The following is a 17,393-nucleotide window of genomic DNA, read 5'->3' as shown; positions in this document are numbered from 1 at the left end:
AACAAACGCGGGAAAATGAAGGAACTCGGCCACTGTGTAAGAAGAGACAGGTGGTCGAACGCGCAGCAAGCGCTCTGCGCCGGCGGTGTCGTAACTTTCCTCGAGGTTCGAGGAGGCGCCGCAAGGGGCAGCACGCGTACGGGTGCCTTCGCTGGCCTCCATCTCGCAGCGTTTGCATGGCGGGAGCGGATCGTTCCACGTGTTGTACGTGATCTGAGACGAGCGAGAGCGTAATAATGGGCAAGAAGTATTTTGTTCTTGGCTGTCGCAGCGGCTACAGGTCGTGCAAAGAGAAAGTGTCGCTCTTTTTCGTGCCTAAAGATGTCGAGCGACTGAACTCGTGGAGACGATGGACCCGCAAGGATCGCGTTCTGAGCGCAAACGACAAAGTTTGCGAGAAACGCTTTGAAGTACGAAAACCACAGTCCACAACGGAGTCGTGATCGCAAGCACTGCACGACAAGCTAAGCTGTGCTGCGCCTAGCATTTTCCCAAACACTCCTGCGTATCTTACCAAGACAACCAAGCAATGGAAGCGGCCCGCGGACCGAGACTTTGTCGACGTGCTTTCAAAAAGACGGCCGACAGGAGCATTGGTATGTTTCCTGGTGCGATAGAAGTATAGCGCACAAATAATTTCTTATACAATGTTATTGCAGTTGCACGTACGTCAGCGAAGAACTATCTGACATCAGCGAGAATCCGTCCGAGTATCACTTTCAGGATAGCCATGAAACTGGTAACATCGCGGCTTCAGTTGTTTAAAAATCCTGCCGGGGTAACACTGCCTTCTCCCTCATGGGACTACCACAAAATCGACCTGGACGGTGTGCAAGATGTCGTCTTTTGCGAGGTACATGCTATCAAACTGTACAGCACTGAGGACACTGGGCAGCCACACAACACAGGTTGTAACTACTAAAATAGTTGACATTACCGAGAAAACTGACCATCAACTATGTGATCGAGAACTATGACTTGCATTCCCGCGTCAAAGCCACAGAGTAGACATCATTGCGCAGTTACCTCATTACTACGTGTCGATGACGATGCATCACTACTGCAAGCAAAGGAACCGTAGTATCCAAGACGAGACAAAAAAAAAAAAAAAAACTACGAAAGCTTTCCAAGCTAGTCAAGTAGGTTATTTACATTTTACATAATTTAATTCTCAGGTCTTGTACTGTGTTTTCTGAACATGTGCAATAAACATCTTTATTTTTGAGAATCACTTCTCTTATTAGGCATTGCTTGGCTTTCAAAAGAATCCCAAGACCTGTAGTATCCCCGCCTGCTTGGCATTTGTATATTCGCAGCGCAAAGCCACCAGTGGAGAACTGAGCACAATTGCAGAATATTCCTCCACCAACAGTCGTTCTGGCGTCGCTCGCAGTTGTTGACTGATATTGTAACAAAATATACACCTCTGTCTAATAAATATCGCGCCTACCAGAATTTTTGCTTTAAAATCTTCTACTGAAGTGTAGTGTACTGAGCGGGGTGGAGTAGGCGGACTCCCTCCGCTCAGCGCCTCTAGCGGCGCAATGAGGAAGCCCGAGCGGAAATTCGACCGACGGAGCGGCTCCGTTCGGGCACCTCTCTCTTCTTACACGGTGAACTCGGCAAACGGCAGTCCAAACCTGCACCGTTCCTGTGGCTACCACGAGGTGGCAGCACTAATGGCGGCGCCCATTCCTTGAATCGCGTTTTTGTGTATAGGGTGCCCTGATACTTCAGCCCTCTGTGCAAGCAGTGCGCAAGAAGCACGAGTATCGAGGCATCCTACTTCGGTGCCACTTCGATGACACTTTGAAGTGATCAGTCCACCCATGTGCAACATGGAAGATTCCTTCGTTAATGTATGGGTGGACATTTGATTTCGTGTCCTCCAGGTATGGCAACGTCAAAGTTCGTTGCAAGACGTGCAAGAAGACTTATTGTGTGCAGTAAGACATCTACTTCCAACTTGAAGATGCACCGGGAGATAATTTACGTTGAACTGAGAAGAATGTGCAGGTATTCACAGGCTACCAAACGGCTTTTCAGACGCAGCATCCTCGTCTGTACAGTGCGGAACAGCAGAAAGCTTAAAGCCCGCAGCCCGCGTAAAGTTTGCAATAAAGACTGTTGTTGCCATGTCTTGTTTGGAAAATCCGCAAACTAACTCTATACTTAACCAGTTACTTTTTTCGTGGAATAACTGTAACTGTAACCTAGCTAAGTTTTTGCTTGCGTAACTGTAACTGTAACTTAGTTACTTTCCATTTCCCAAGACAGTGATGAGACGCTGTCGTTCCCACATTACCAGGCACCAACAGCATGGCCGACTCCTCTTCGTAGGTGGTAGCCGAAGTTGTGTGAGGACTGGGAGGTGTTGTATCCGAATCCTACCAGCGGCTGTGCTGACGTTTTGAATGGGTTTTCTGAAGTCTTTTCATGCGAACGTCACAGTTCCCCTTGAAGACGGCCCAGGACGCTTACTGACCTACCTCTATCCCACACCTTCTTGCTGTGCTACCTGATCTGTCCACTGCAACACCGTAAGATGGTTGCATCACGATTTTCGGTGCGGCGACGCCGTTTCCAAACCGGCTTGCAGAGGGCCTCATAGCCAGAGTTCGAGGTAACTCGTTACTGTAACTAAGTTCCTTTTTTCGGTAACCTATAACTTAACTCGGTATTTTTGCGCCGTGGTAACTTTCAGAGGAACTCGTTCCTTTTTCAGGTAACTTTGCCAATGTAACTTGAACTAAGTTCCAAGTTACTTTTAATTCGCTTCTCACTCACGTCCACATATTTCCTTGCTTTCTCCCCGGTTCTTTCATGGCATGTTATACCATAAAGCGTGATATTCAATCAATGACAGTATTCTGTTCAGGAAGTAAGAACCGCTGTCATTGAAATGAACCTGAACCATTGTGCGCCCACATGGAGTAAAATACAAAGCGTTCGAACTGTTGGACATAAACGAAAACGATCTAAGCGTGTTGCACTCCTCCGCAGGTAACTCGAGGTCTAACTCAGCTGCTCACGCGTGCTGCAGCTGTGTAGTGCTATTTTGTGTCCGAAGTAATTTGGAAGTATAACTCGTTTTTTTTTAAGTAACTCCGTAACTGCGAGTTACATTTCAGGCTGAAGAACTTAGTTACATTTTTCACACGGTAACTTAACTTCTAAGGAGTTCTTTTTAACGGGTAGCTTCTCAATCTATGCTCATCGCACTCGTATTTTCGGACGACGCGAAAAGGCCAATTGCAGCCTTCTCGTGAAATGTCTGCTTGTAATGACACCGAAACTACTGAAATTTAAAGGCGTGATGTGAATAAATATCGCATGCGCACGTATATTCGTGCGCACGTATAGTGTGCCTGCCTGGGACGCACACCGAGGATTCGATCCGCCATGATACATAGTGATTGAAATGTTTTTACCTGGCCTCGGACTTGAGCGTTTCTCCTCCTTAGGATAGGTTACTACAATCTCATACCATAATTTTCCCTTTCCTGAACCTTTGTATCCATGAAAAGAATTAGACCCCCAAAACGGAAGCTATTGTTTCACAAGCAAGTTGTCCAGGTGGCTTATTTTGATCATTTATAGCAAGTATTGAAAATTCTGTTTCGGATGAAACATAATGCCCTTGTGATACCCGTTTCAGAACTCGTGTATTCCTCTGAACAGGTGCTTTGAATTAATCTTTCAATTGGTATCGTCCTGTGAAGATCATTCAACTATTTGGCGCTGCACAAATGTTTTATCATCATGTCAGCAGCAATGTCATTGACGTTTCGGATTGTAATGAGCCAAAAACGAGCAACTTATACCTCTGTTCATGTATAGAACAGAATGTGCACTATTTTATACGTAACTAATAATACTAAAGCACCTGTGATAATAGCACCCAGAATTTTTCAAACACTGCAACTTTGCAAGGTGTTGCAAAAGACTGGGGGAAGGGCCATCATTACACCTCCGTTGAAATATGTTTATGTATCACTGTCGACGTAACAAATAACAAACGTCCCCTTGTAGGAGGTGCATTGGAAAAGAGGGAGGGGGTGCTGTCACCAAACATTCCGGACTGGATAATTAACTGGCGCGCATAACATACACCACGTACTCATATTTAACTCTATTTCCTCCAAATGGTATGCCGCATATCTAGGAAGGCACTCGCACTGCAGTACACCAAAGTGCGCATGTGGTCAAAGGCAAAGCCCTAACTTATTATGTGCGCCTTGAACAGCGGACGTGACACTTGCATACTAACATGTTGGTACAGCTATAGAAGGTGCTTGTCACTTTCGCGTGCGGTGTTACGGCGCCGATGACTTCCATGCGCTGAATGGTAATGAAGCCAAGTAATCCTCACCATGGTTTAACTCATCATGCATTCACACCAACAAGCCCAATTGCTCGTCGGGCAATGAAGGCGTCTCTTGAATATTAGAGGCAATACCGCATATTGCAGGCGAATCGTCTGAACATCACGTAAAAGGAACTGCTCCGTTACGAGCGCCCATGACCATCAATGACAGGAGTGCGAACCACATCTTCAACGTAAGATGCTGGAATCGGAACACAAAGTCGGAACACGCAGAACAATCATAGTACACTGCACACCGACACCAGCCCAGACACGGTAGCTGAGTCGGCAACGTGTTGCTTGCTGAGCTCTTTTTAACACATGAGATTGATTTCATTTGCTGCGGACAGTTGACATCAGTTTGCCTCCGAAATGTTCAATTGCTGTTTCAGAAGGTACGTGCAACGCTTTCTGAACCTAAAAAAGTCCACATGCGCCTCTAGGGAGAACACGGTGCGCTTCCTTTAGGCGATGTCCAGACGGTTCACCTGCAATATGTGGTATTGTCTCGAATATTGCCCGGCGCGCGCGGACTGCGGCCGCTTTCACGTATCTCCTATCGTGAGCGTGACCCGTTGCGTCTTCCCAAAAAACCCTCGATCCGAAAGCGCCCCAACCACGTGGGAGGAGAGTTGAAGTGGCAAATCCACGCGCAGCGCACTTGAATTTGAATTCAATCCGTCACATTGACGGCCGGTAGCTAAGTCGGTAACGTGTTCGCCTGTTGACCTTAAGAAAGTTAAGATCGCGATTGCAATCCCGGCCGAGGACGGAAGCAATGCTGGGGGAAGTAAGCATTGCTCCCAGCAACCATGTGTCGGAGATTTCCTGCGCACGTCAAAACACCCCTTAGTGTTCGATATTATCCACAGTCCTACAATGGTGCACGTGCAGCATGTCGACACAGTATACGCCGGCCATCTTACGCTGAGGCTATATACGGTGACACAATATGCTGACGCACTTTACGTGTCAATCTGCTCCAATTACCTAATTCGGCGAGCAGTTTCATTAGCTCCACCACCCTTCGCATTTTCCGAGAAGGGTTATGGCCAACCTTCACGGAGCGAATGTGCAGCAAAAAAGCGGGGAACGTCAGGCGTTGGAATGTATCGCGCAAGGCGTCAAAAGTGTAGGCGTTCGCCGGCGATCTGGACATAAAATATACCAAATATTTTCGCCGGGCTTCCGAGGTTCCCGAACTGCACACGAACACGAGGCCAGCCAGCCAATCAAAGCGCACTTCCGCTACGATTTTGCGCCATCTACGTATCGCTGCCTTGTAACCTGCTCTCCCGAGCTGTCTGCTCGCTGCCTAGCCTACAGCACCGCTAGAATTCCAGGCATCTTCAGCCAAGACGCATATTTTCCGTTAGCAGAACTGAACGCCTACATTACTGGACGTGTTTTTCTAAAAAGTGATTTGATTTAACTGTGAAATTTATGACATTACGTGCGTTTTTGTCGAACGACACTAAACTTCGTCGCAAAAAAAAAAAAGAAAAAAAATCGTTCCATGGAGGTTACTGCGCGAAGTCGTTGCTTTGAAGTCCACTGCGCAAGTGCAGGGACAGTCCGTCCGAATACGCTTGTATACAACATTAGCGAGGCAACAGGGGGTCGCGGTTGGGATGATGTGAAGCGGTACAGGAATGGTGGTAGGGTTCTGATCAGAATATTTTATTTAACATAATTATCTAAGTACACAAGTTACTTCTCAAGTTACACTTTGCTTGTAACTAACACCATAACAACGTAGAGTTCTGTTAATCTGTGCAGCAGATCGACACCGCTTTCGCGGCGGTGTTCCTGCCGGTCACACATGTTTCCGTCCAACGCTTGTTTTCGGAGCTTTAGTTTGTTCTCAGTCCAGTCTTTTCGAACGAAAAGATTCACCGTGTATTATGGGCTGATAACGAACATAGTGGTATGCGTTTCATGAATCGGTGTCTGGGAAACGACCGTTTCCTTAAAGGTACTGTAAAGCAGCACCGATCAAATGTCATTTAGTGTGGCTATTCGATAGTCCAAGCCTCCAGGACAAAAACTGCGCAAGTTTCATTCCAATCGACGGTGCAATTAATTAGAAAATTAGAATTAAAGATTACGGGCAACACTGTACTAGGTATTCGAAATGAATCCCTACTCCTGACACATACGGCGGCAACCACATCGCATGCGTATAACACTGGGCCCGACATAACAATCCACCACAATCAACCATAAAATCCGCCCCTGCAATCCACACAACGATCCACATCTGAGGATAAACGGATAAGCGAACTGAAATGAAATGAAATGCTGAGCCGTTGAAAAAAATGTGTCAGACGTTCAAGAAGCGAGACAGCGTCGGGACTTATTTGTTCCCAGAAGTTCACAGAGAGAGTTTGTTCGTTCGAAAGAGGCTGCGAACAGAAGGAGCGCGCAGGCGCAGCAGTGAAGTAGGGAGAGCCTCCATCGAACAGCGGCCAGCACTGAGTTACTTCGCAAAAATAGGGGTTAACAGGTTAAACTGTTAACAGGGGTTTCAGAATGCATAGGTAAACAGGCAAACTAATAATATGGTTACTAAAATAACGAAGTTCCGATGTAATAGTGTGTAATACCAATTTTCAGTGTTGCAGACTGTACAGGGGGTTGCTTGACACCAGGCGTCGCACCGCTCGACTACGCGGCAACTTTCATGGCAAATTAAAAATATTTATAGCGCGTTGTCGGTCGTATGGTTCCGCATATGATATTTAGAAGCAATAAAATCTCTAGTCACATCACCGGCATATCATGCTTGTCTACTGCTTTGCAGTACCTTTAACGCGGCTTTGTGTCTGTCCGCGGGCAGCATTAATTGTTTTTCCTCTTGCTTTTTGAGTATGCCGTAAAATGCCCTTTTTAGGGCCTTTGTGGCTGTCAATAAATAAGATAAAATAACCGTTTGTTGTATGTTAGACGTGTTGGGTACGTAGACTTCCGGGCTCTATCCGCCGAACCAGGTCAGTGTTTTTCCACCCGTGGTGGTTCAGCAGGTTCCTCATTTGTAGCCATATGTGTTGCTCCGTGTGCCTCCATCCCGCTGACCCCATTTTCCATGGTGACATGTTAGGCAGCGGCACCAAAAACATCAAACTAGGAAATTGAAACACCTGCAAACTAACACGATCATTGACCTGTCTAGCGAGCACTAGATGACATGGCAGACACTATGCCATAAACCTGCGCAACAGTGCTGCAAAGTGGTGAGTATATCTTTGTGCGATTATGTTTATGAGAGTCTGCACAGGCTACAGGTCCGAGTTTGCTTCACAGAGAGTACAGGGTCCGCTTTCCATGTTAAAAGTTCCTAAGTTGTCGGTAGCATATCTCATTTGCTTTCTTCTTCTCCTCCTTTTTTTTTTTCTTTTTACTTTTCCAGCAAACGCTGAATATCGAGGTTTTTGCGGCGTCGACGACGGTGACGTCTCTTTTTTTTCTCGTTTGTTTGTTTGTTTGATGCATACAATGAGTTCTGCTTCTGCGAGTAAGGATAATTTGCAGGATGACAAAATTGGGATTGCCCGGCAGAGAAGATTGTGCATAAATGGCAATACAGAAATTTAGGGCACATCACACACTAACTATTGAGCAAGAATTCAAGGCTAATAATGGTCTTAATTTTTACCCGACAATCCGAATAAAGTAAAGTTCAGTAAGAAAAAAAAAAGACGCAATTTACAGCTATGAGATAACTGTTGTACAGCGTGCGGTCAGTGTACACATGTGAACGTCACCTGTCATGCCAGATGTGGGCTTCATTAACTGACCCTGTGGATATGCCGGGTTAAACAGTTCGTTCATCACCAGGACAACGCTTGATTCGTAGGAAAACGTCGAAGGATGGCTGAGAAAAAAAAATAGACAAGGAGAGGGTAGGATTCTGAAATAGCTCTCCGTTGCTGGCCACACACGAGTGGGTATCGTCGCGACTGTAGCAAAAAAAAAAAAAAGGAAAGAAAAAGAAAAAAAAACATAAGAGAGAGAAAAGAAAGGAAGGAAGGGGGAAGATGAGCGTTCAAGGGTTAGGTATAGCCAGGATGAACGGTACTGATGAGACGGCAATGCACTATGGATGAGAGGTGTGCTTCCTTCAGTCCTTGTCTTTCGCGTCCCAAAATTTGCAGTATGCTGTCTCACCAACTAGTCCAACTTTCTGCGCTTTGCACGAGGCTCGTATCTTGGAAGGGACATCCGAGGTTGCGAGTTTTGGTAATTCGTTCTGCAGAAGAGCCTTCGGGAAATAGAATGTCCGTCACTATGGCCGGCCTGGAGTGTGGGAGGTGGGTTTCCTGCATAGTGTGGTATGCGCAGCATTCTGTCGGGATATGTTCGATAGTTTGCGAGGACGTTCCTTTGTATAGATTTTTTTGTTAATTGTACGGACAATCCAAAGATTGCACCGCGCGAGGAGCTATGAGTTTTCCATTGATTAAATCTTATTTTCTGGTACTATCTAATAAGTGTTTTGAATGTAAGCGTGTGCTGCGAAATTTATGTACGTTCTCATAGAAACGGAATGTTAAATATCCAAATATTAAAGACCAAATTCCCCATTTGTTGCGCTGAATACGAAATCGTTATCCCCAAAATGTGACATGTACCTTGCCACTTACACAAGTAAAATGTACTGGACTTCTTTCAGAGCACGCAAGTTATATCGACAGTAAGTCTCTCTCCGTTTCGCTTTAAAATATTTTGCTGCGCACATTATCCGAACCAAAGTTTCCGATTTGAGTTCGACCAATGTCTACGAGGCCGGCATGCGTTTGAACACACGAGCTTTAAAAAAAATGACTGTACTCTTTTGCGCACTGCCAAAGGCGTGCGAAATACGATACCCTTACAGCGGACGAAGTGCAGTCCCTGCACTGTGACCGTACATGATTTGCGTGCGGCGCAACGGCAAACCTGGCCACATGGCCACGCGACGCCTACGCTCCGCATTTTCGGCCGCCCCGTCTCCATCTCACGCAGCAATGGCGGCACATCTGCAAACTCTATGCTTGCGCGAGCGCTCCGCGGCTCCAGACTTGTACGTATCTTGAGTACGTACTCAAAATACAGTATTTTAAATACTTTTTCCGGAATTTTGGTACTCTACTCAATACTTTTTTGCGAGAAGTATTTTTAATGTATTTAAAATGCTTTTTTCGGTATTTGCTACTCAGTACTCAAAATACTTTCCTTCCTCGTCAAGCCATATCCAGCACGCTTCCCGCCGTGCCGAGATTTTCAGCTCACTGTAATTTAACCCCTTTTTCTTCGTTTTCTTTTTTTCGGGAATTCGCGAATCTGTCATTTATCCTCTTGTACAATAGGCTGGTCCCAAGCCTGGCCTTGCTTCTCAATAGCCAGCTTCGTCAGAAAACCGTTCCTATTCATATTGCCAGGTGAATCACCAGGGGATTAGGTACAAGATAATCCCGGCATTTATTTCCTTGGTCATCAAAGCAATAAACACGTGCCAGAGGTTGAAAGACCCGAACTGACATACAGGAGGGATTACGAAGTTTTGGGTCAGAACATATCAACAAAGTTTACTTGGGTTCACCAAAGTTCACCAAATATTACTTGACACCAAGACGTTGCAAACGAAAGATATGCATAGCTGATGAAGTTTATTCCTTTCATTTGTAAAGCCACGTTCAGAATACGCGTTTCACTTACTGCTAATACTAAAGTACTTTAAATAGTATCTTAAATACTTCTTAGAGTATTTAGTACTCTACTCAAATTACTTTCAGTTTTGAGTATTTTGTACTCTATTTTAAGTACTTTTTCCGTAGAGTATTTAGTATCTTATTTTAAATACTTTTGCGCAGTATTTTGTACAAGTCTGCGCGGCTCCCAGGCTACGCCATAGCCACGGGACGTTCGTGTCGCCAGTCGATGTGGACGACATCACGTGACATGCGCTTGGCAGACACTGGGCTACCAGCGGCATGGCCGAATGGGTAAAAGCGTACGCTCGCTGGTGACATAGCCAGTGCCGTCGGAAGAATAGGAGGTGGTGGGTTCCAATCCTACCACCGGCTGTTCTGTCTACTGTCTCCCCGGCAGACTTTCGCCTTCCTGCTATCCTCTCTCCAACTTTACGCCACTCATGTCCACAGCTGCTTCGTGGCGCTGGCACGGAATCATAAAGAACCCAAGCAGCACAATGCACTGAAAGTCGAGTTCAATAGGGGTGGACGGGTAGGTGGAAGGCCTTGAACAGATTCGTGAAGCTAAAGAACGTTGATAAGACACATACCGTCCACCCCTATTGCACTCGACTTTCAGTACATTGTGCTGCTTGGGAAGCACGCATTTCGTAGCATGAGCACACCGAAAGCGCTCGACGAAAACTACATAAAGTAAATGTCAAATGAGCAACGCGAGATGATCAAAGAGATAAATAACTCGATGCCAACCACTTCAAAAGAATCAGGTGCGCATCGTATTTTCAGAACCGTTATCGGAAAGACCTTCCAATCTGCTCAATCACTTCCAATCCTTCTGAATCTTGTTACTGCAGCCAAACCGCGCTAATAGGTCCATTCTGTTCGGAAGAAAAGTGCTGCATTCGTGCTGCAGCAGTTCTCAAATACGTGTGAGGTCTATGACGAAAAGAATGCGAGAAGGTTGCACTCCTTGAACTAATTCAGGAGGAGCAGGCGAAAAGAATGACCTTGGTGACACAAATGAGGGAGTGCAGCGTGACGCGACGCGGACGCCGATGCCCCAGAAGCGTGTTAAAGAAATCCTATGGTATTAAAACTCAGAATTTTATACATCTCTTGCGCGTATGGAACAAGTGACGACGACTGATGCCTAACGTAAACTTTCCTTTCTCTCTCTCTCTCTCTCTTTTCGCAGGTGATCATGCGGACTTCATTTGTTGTATTTTTTATGACCCTGGAAGTGACGCTATCAGGCTTCATGAGCCCTGGTATCGGTTATCCAACAAATGGCCTTGCGCTTCCATTGTAAGTTCATTTGTTGCTTCTTCTGCTTTCAGCACACGGGCATAGCTTTCGCCTTCGCACCATCGAGAACAGTCATCACAGATTCACAATTTTTTTCGATCTCTGAGATGACACATAACATTGCAGAAGTGTGCCTCACTCTGTTGTGTCTGGCGTCTTTATCCCTTTTGATGGGGCACGTATGCCAAGCAGTCCAGGTTTCAAGGGTACTTCGCCGTTTTAGACACCTCTAGTTTCTGTGTGTAACATCGTAGATGCTTTTTCCCTGACATTGCAGCTTCTTCCAAGAATCTTCGGTGAACCTACTTTTATTATAGTTGCATTATACGGTTAGCCTCCTGTCAAGCTACGGAACTAACAGAAATGTACCTTCTTCCGCATTGGCACAAGCTTCGCAACAAAGAGCCCTGAAGGAGCAGCCGAGTGGCTTGATACTCTAAGTCAAAAACTTCTTCAGATTATTATCATGCAATACAGCGCAAAGCATTCTGCCTGACAGACATATAACGAGAGATATTCGCTCCGAGGTTGAACGGTGTCGGCGCGCTGCGGAGAAACGATGAACTACCGTAGTGTGGATAGCTTCCTCGCGCCGTCTGCTTTTACACGTTTATTCCGCGTTCAGTGCAGTAGGTGGAACATTGGGGAACCGAACAGCATCGTACCATCGCGGCACAAGTGATCCTCCGGTGAATATTCACAAGAATTACGGAAGATAATCATCAACTCCTAACATAGTAGCAAGGTCACGGTGTCCCCACCTATAGGTCGATCTCGCAGCCAGTATCCAATTGGAAAACGGTCCTACTAAGATACCGCACTCGCACGGCGAAGGATCGCATTCCACCACTGAAGCCACAACGTGGAGACGCGAGACTTCGTGAACAGTGACATCTGTTTGCCGGGAACCGCAACAGGTCTGCTATCGGCCGTCTGCTGTGGGCTGTACAGATGTGTGACCACGCGACGCGGTTGTCATGCATCCCCCCGCAAGTCAGATGTTTTGAGCTTGATCACTCAGATTTGTGTAAAGTAATTCAACGTAGTCCTGTAGAGCACAGCTAATGTAAGAAAACTAGGGACCAGTCAGAAATACTTAAATATATAAACAAATAAGTATATAAATATACATTGCTGTACCAGAGATCTCGGTATGCCAGCTAAGCAATAACCCGTATGGTATAGCTTTTGTTAACCTCGACAGGACTGACTATAAATATTCGTACAACTGCACTAGTAACGTAAGCGTAATCGCGGAGGCCACAATGTAGTGTGCGGGTGCGTATTTGTGCTTGACTTTCGTGTGGCGTTAGTATCTTCCGTGAGCCCTACGTGCTTAAAGTGCCCTCTAATAGTATTTTCATTGCGTCATTGTCTCCTGTCCTGTAGTAGTACCATGTTACCGGTTGCTTGGCATAGGGCCTCTGATCAAGAGTTGTAGGTTGAGACAACAAGGAAAACGCGAGGCCTTTGATCCGAACATCTTTAAACAATCCTGCAAGTGCAAGACGCTGTCCAGAAAATCGGTTTCGAGAAAGATTGAGACCGTTTTGCGCTTTATTTCCAAGTTTTCCCATTTAGTACGCGAGGACGTTCGATCACAGCTTGCAGACGACGGTGGTTCTTTTCCATGGCCACGACCGCTGAAAGCATGTTCGTGATTTGTTACGGTCGTTGAAAACACGATCCTGATTGGCTGACTCTTAGTTGTTACGTCACGTCGACGAGCGCGCAGGCTTTCTGCATCTAGGTGGTGTTGGCACAAGGCTGGTGCAAATAGTCAGGTTTCTTTTCTGTTTGTGTTGATCAAACTGAATGACGACCTGCGAAGTGGTCAAGAGTTTGCTTTTTCGGTGGTGAAGCGAAGTTGGATATTGTTCCATCGTTGTATGCGCCGACCATTTCACCATCGTTCTAGAAAGCAAGCCGACTGCGATACCCGATGTCAAAACCACCTACCGTGAATGGTGAACTGCATATTTGAACCACGCAGGTATAATCGGCGCGTGAGCGGAGAAGAAAGAAACAAAGAAGAGAGGCACGGGGACCTCCCTACGTCACGCGAGGATCGTATCGGCCTACCGCAGTTGCGTTCTCTGTCAGCTTTGCTAAATTTGACTGCGCAGTTATAATACGCCTCGGAGCGGAACTATTTTGCACGACGGCTCCTAATGAACAGACTAACGAATGAAACAGGCTTTAGAGCCATGTTAAATGTAATTTCATTGCTCCTGTAAGCAGGGAAAGTGTTACGTGGCGAGTGTCTCGCGCTAGGAAATCGCCACGACAACACGCGCTGGTGGTACATTTTGAGCGAGAGAACGCAATCCGCCTTTTCAGAAACACCTGGCCCCGCCGCTCGGTTGACTGGCAAAGTAGTCACTGGTTGTCAATCAATGCATCAACTAAAACCGTGTGCGTGCTGTCTCCGTTGGTCATAAAGGGACTGATTGGATAAGTCACAGAATTAAAGAGTTACTTGGATATAACCTGAAGTTCATGGAGCGTCCGGGATGCAACATTGCACCTTAGGGATTCTCATCTGTCATCACATGCTGGAACAAGGTTATTACCGGTGTGCTGTGCCCGAGCAGCGAATAAACATTGGACTTCGTCTACTGCTGTAGGTTCAGTCGTTTGTACGGAAGCCGAAAAAAATCCAAACTTAATCCCTCTTGCTGTCCCTTGGCTTTGCAACTACTCAACGACTGCTACTACCATCTTCTTCAAGTTTTCTGCACCACAAGTTCACGAATTGTTGCCTCTCACCGCAAAAATGCGCAACCTGATGCCATGTGGATACGAATGGGAGACGACGAATCCGAACCAAACTGCTTCGTCGAAGTCCCGATAGCAGGGTGTCGGAGCGAACCGAAAACCAAAACCGAAAGCCGAAAAAAACAACAACGCAATTTTGGTGCGAACTGGAACGGAATCGAAACCGTATACGTTTTTTTTTTCTTTTTTTTTCGCTCAGGAGGGAAACCGAAAATTTTATTGAACGGTTTTCGCTCCAAGAAAAACCTTCGCTGGTTTGGACTACGAATAGGCGAATGAAACTGACGTCGTGTGTGCTCAAGTCATTGGATACTTTCCGAAGGTAACGGTTACGGTGGAATGTATGTTGGTAAACTATGACCTTTAGGCTCCCTTTGTAACGTTTTATCGTTCGCGCACATAGACTTAGAGGTACATGTTACCAATTGTGACGATCGCGCAACGCGCCCCTTGTGTGACAGCAGCGAGGTTGAACACGCAGCAACAGACACTCGGATGGGACGCGATCGCACCAGTCCAGCAAGAGAGTACTTTACATATGACATCACGACAAACAAGTCCGTCTGTATCATGCGCTTCAAGAAAGGAGAAAGCCTATTTGAACAGACAGTCACCTACAGGAATCAGGATCTACCATTTCATGCATGTAGAATAGACGAGTTTACATCTAGCAACACTGATTTTTTTTTTCTGGGAATGAATATATGGCGGGCATTCTAGCCCGCCATAATGAATATGCCCACCAGAAGCGGAACCGGTTAAAGCCGGTATGAACCGTTATTTTTTTGCTCCGAAGCAGAACCGGTACGTACCGGACCGTTTATGATAGAACCGGAACGAGAACCGGAACGAAAAACGTTTCGGTTCGACACCCTGCCCGATAGAATACGCCGCTGTCTTGTGCATGCTCCGTATTATGAGATGGCCCATTGCTCAGAAACTGGCAAACAAAGCTGTCAGACAATTCGCCGCCATATACTGTGTTGATTGTTACGCATAACCATTTATTGGTTGCAGGAACCTTGCACCTCTCCTAAGACAGTCATCCGCTGCTGCAAGACAAGCTGCCATACCAGCTTTACTAGGTCAGCAGCAAGGCCTGGCTCTGGCAGCAGGAGGAATGGCTGCCATGGCTCCCATGGCTCCCGTGGCTCCCATGGGTTATCAACTAGTCCCGATGCCGATAATGGTTTAGCCGCATTAGACAATCCCGGTACGAGATGTGCCTGTATTATAATCTCTGTCCATGCGCATGTGCGTGTATTTCCAATATTGAGCCGAGCTACATCTTCGTCTTTCACTTCAGACGATCAACATGGTACCTCCACAGGCTGTACCAGTTGGGCGATCTCCTGCACTCCTACGTGTACTTTTCAAGTCAAAGTTACCAATAAAAGTGGCGCGTCATTGAAAATGTTTGTTCATATATTCATGAGGCTCACTCCGGACGGCTGTGAACCCCACCCAAGAAAATAGCGCTTGAGAGGATAGCGTAGATGCAGGCCAGCTGGTGGAAGTGATGCATGGAAAAGAACTGTGCTGCTGTTGTCTATGCCGTCCTTGTTTGTTTACTGCCCAAGAACAGGCGATGTTCTCCACAAGTAGTGGTGCAAGCACTGCGCATGCATGTACGGTGCGCAAAGTGATCTTGTGGTAGTTGTTGTTTGTTACGTTCCCTGTTCTTGTTTGCCACTGTTCATGCATTTTTCATTCTACATTATATTTTCCTTTAGTAAGCAAGCGTTAATGGTTTCTCCAGAAAAGTTAAAGCAATTGTGGTTAATGGACCTCTACCCGAGAAATGTCATCATGACGTTCGAGACAGACTAAACCGAAACAAATCCGAAAGGGAGGGCTGGGTTCCACGAATGGGGACCTCTTCGCTGCCTCCTATTGAAAGAAAAGTCACGAAGGTTGCCGAAGGAAAAGTAGGCGAAGGTCCATTTCAGGGACCACCGTCATCTCCTCAAGACCTTTGCTTTCGGGTGCGACCTTGTTCGCCCCTAGCTTGGAGCGTAGTTCAAGACTACCAAATTGGTGGCGTTGTCGAACAGTATGACGTCATTTCTTTACAAACAGGTAGAGGTTTAGTACGTAATGCTAATGTCACGAGTGTTTGACAAATAATTATAGCACGTTTCGCAGGATGAACCTGATATTTCGCTTTGTCGTTTATTTCTCGCATGGTTGAAATGCCACTGGTTGGCGTATAATGCGTGCGTAATGCGCTGAAAGAAGGCTCTCAAGTCAACTGCTCTCTGCTTCTGCTTCCCGAACTGAAGCCCATGTTTCAATCAACCCTCACCGGGGGTACACGCAAACCAGCATTAATAATCAACCGCTTAGGAATAAGACCTTAAATAACAAACCACTTAAAAATATGGGGTTAAAAATCAATCAACAAAAACAAACAGTTTAAAATCTCCGTATAAAGATCACCTGTTGGTAACGCACCATTAAAAGTGAACTGTTTCAAAATCCCCCCTTCATCTAGCATGGAGGCGGACTGATTCCATTCTGCGGCGGGTTGGATCAGGTTACGCTTTTCGCAACTGTCTACTCCCGGAGTTTTTGTGGCACAAGGCTGAGGTGCTTTACGGCATTCCTTTCATTCGGTAGGGCACGGTCCAGTTACTGAGCCCGCACCCAGTTCCGGTCTGCGATAGACGCCAGTTTGTACTCCTGGCGATAGAAATAAACTACGAGGTCTGGATAGCACGCTGCATAGATGTGCACGGTGGCCGTGCTCGCACCGCCGTTGAGGTACTGAACAGGGTCAGAGCAGGCACCCGTAGAGTGCTATACAGGGAGAGAGCAGTCCTTGTGGCCGTCCAGTTTGGAAGGCGGTGGCAAACACCAGCGACCCTCTTCGAAGAAAGCAATGGTAGGTATGTCATCCGCTTCTACTATCCTTCGTGCTGCTGTCCCACGAGCAACTCTCCGTGAGTTTTGGTTTGTCGCGAGGTGGCATCTAGCACGCACATCAATCCCAGACCTGCAGTTAGCTCGTCTTCGGGTGTTGGCGTTGCGATGTTGTAGACTAGTGCGTTTGTTGCGTTAAAGGGAGTCATCCGAATGGCTGGTCTTCCACGATGATGCTAATATATATATATATACGTTAGGTTAGGTTCCTTGAGGTTAGTTTAAGCCTCTTGCTTGCAGTTCACCATGCTCTAGGCAGTGCGGGCATAAGACTGAGAGCCGGTTTCACCTCACTTTTTAAAGATATATTTTTAGGAGCAGTTTTTTGA

General features: G+C 46.4%; 1 long non-coding RNA gene across 1 annotated transcript in view; it reads left to right on the top strand.

Moving 5' to 3' along the window:
• The window catches only part of LOC135384069 (uncharacterized), a 55,099-nt gene extending 39,750 nt beyond the window's left edge, over positions 1 to 15,349 (top strand). The window contains exons 2-3 of the long non-coding RNA XR_010420228.1: positions 11,255 to 11,364; positions 15,160 to 15,349. This is a non-coding gene — a long non-coding RNA (uncharacterized LOC135384069). The remainder of the gene's footprint in view (positions 1 to 11,254; positions 11,365 to 15,159) is intronic.
• The last annotated feature ends 2,044 nt before the right edge of the window (positions 15,350 to 17,393 follow it).

This window comes from Ornithodoros turicata, chromosome 2 (genome assembly GCF_037126465.1).
Source record: "Ornithodoros turicata isolate Travis chromosome 2, ASM3712646v1, whole genome shotgun sequence".
In the NCBI taxonomy this organism is placed as follows: domain Eukaryota; kingdom Metazoa; phylum Arthropoda; class Arachnida; order Ixodida; family Argasidae; genus Ornithodoros; species Ornithodoros turicata.
The sequence above is the reverse complement of the archived record's forward strand: the minus strand, read 5'-3'. Positions and strand labels throughout refer to the sequence as shown.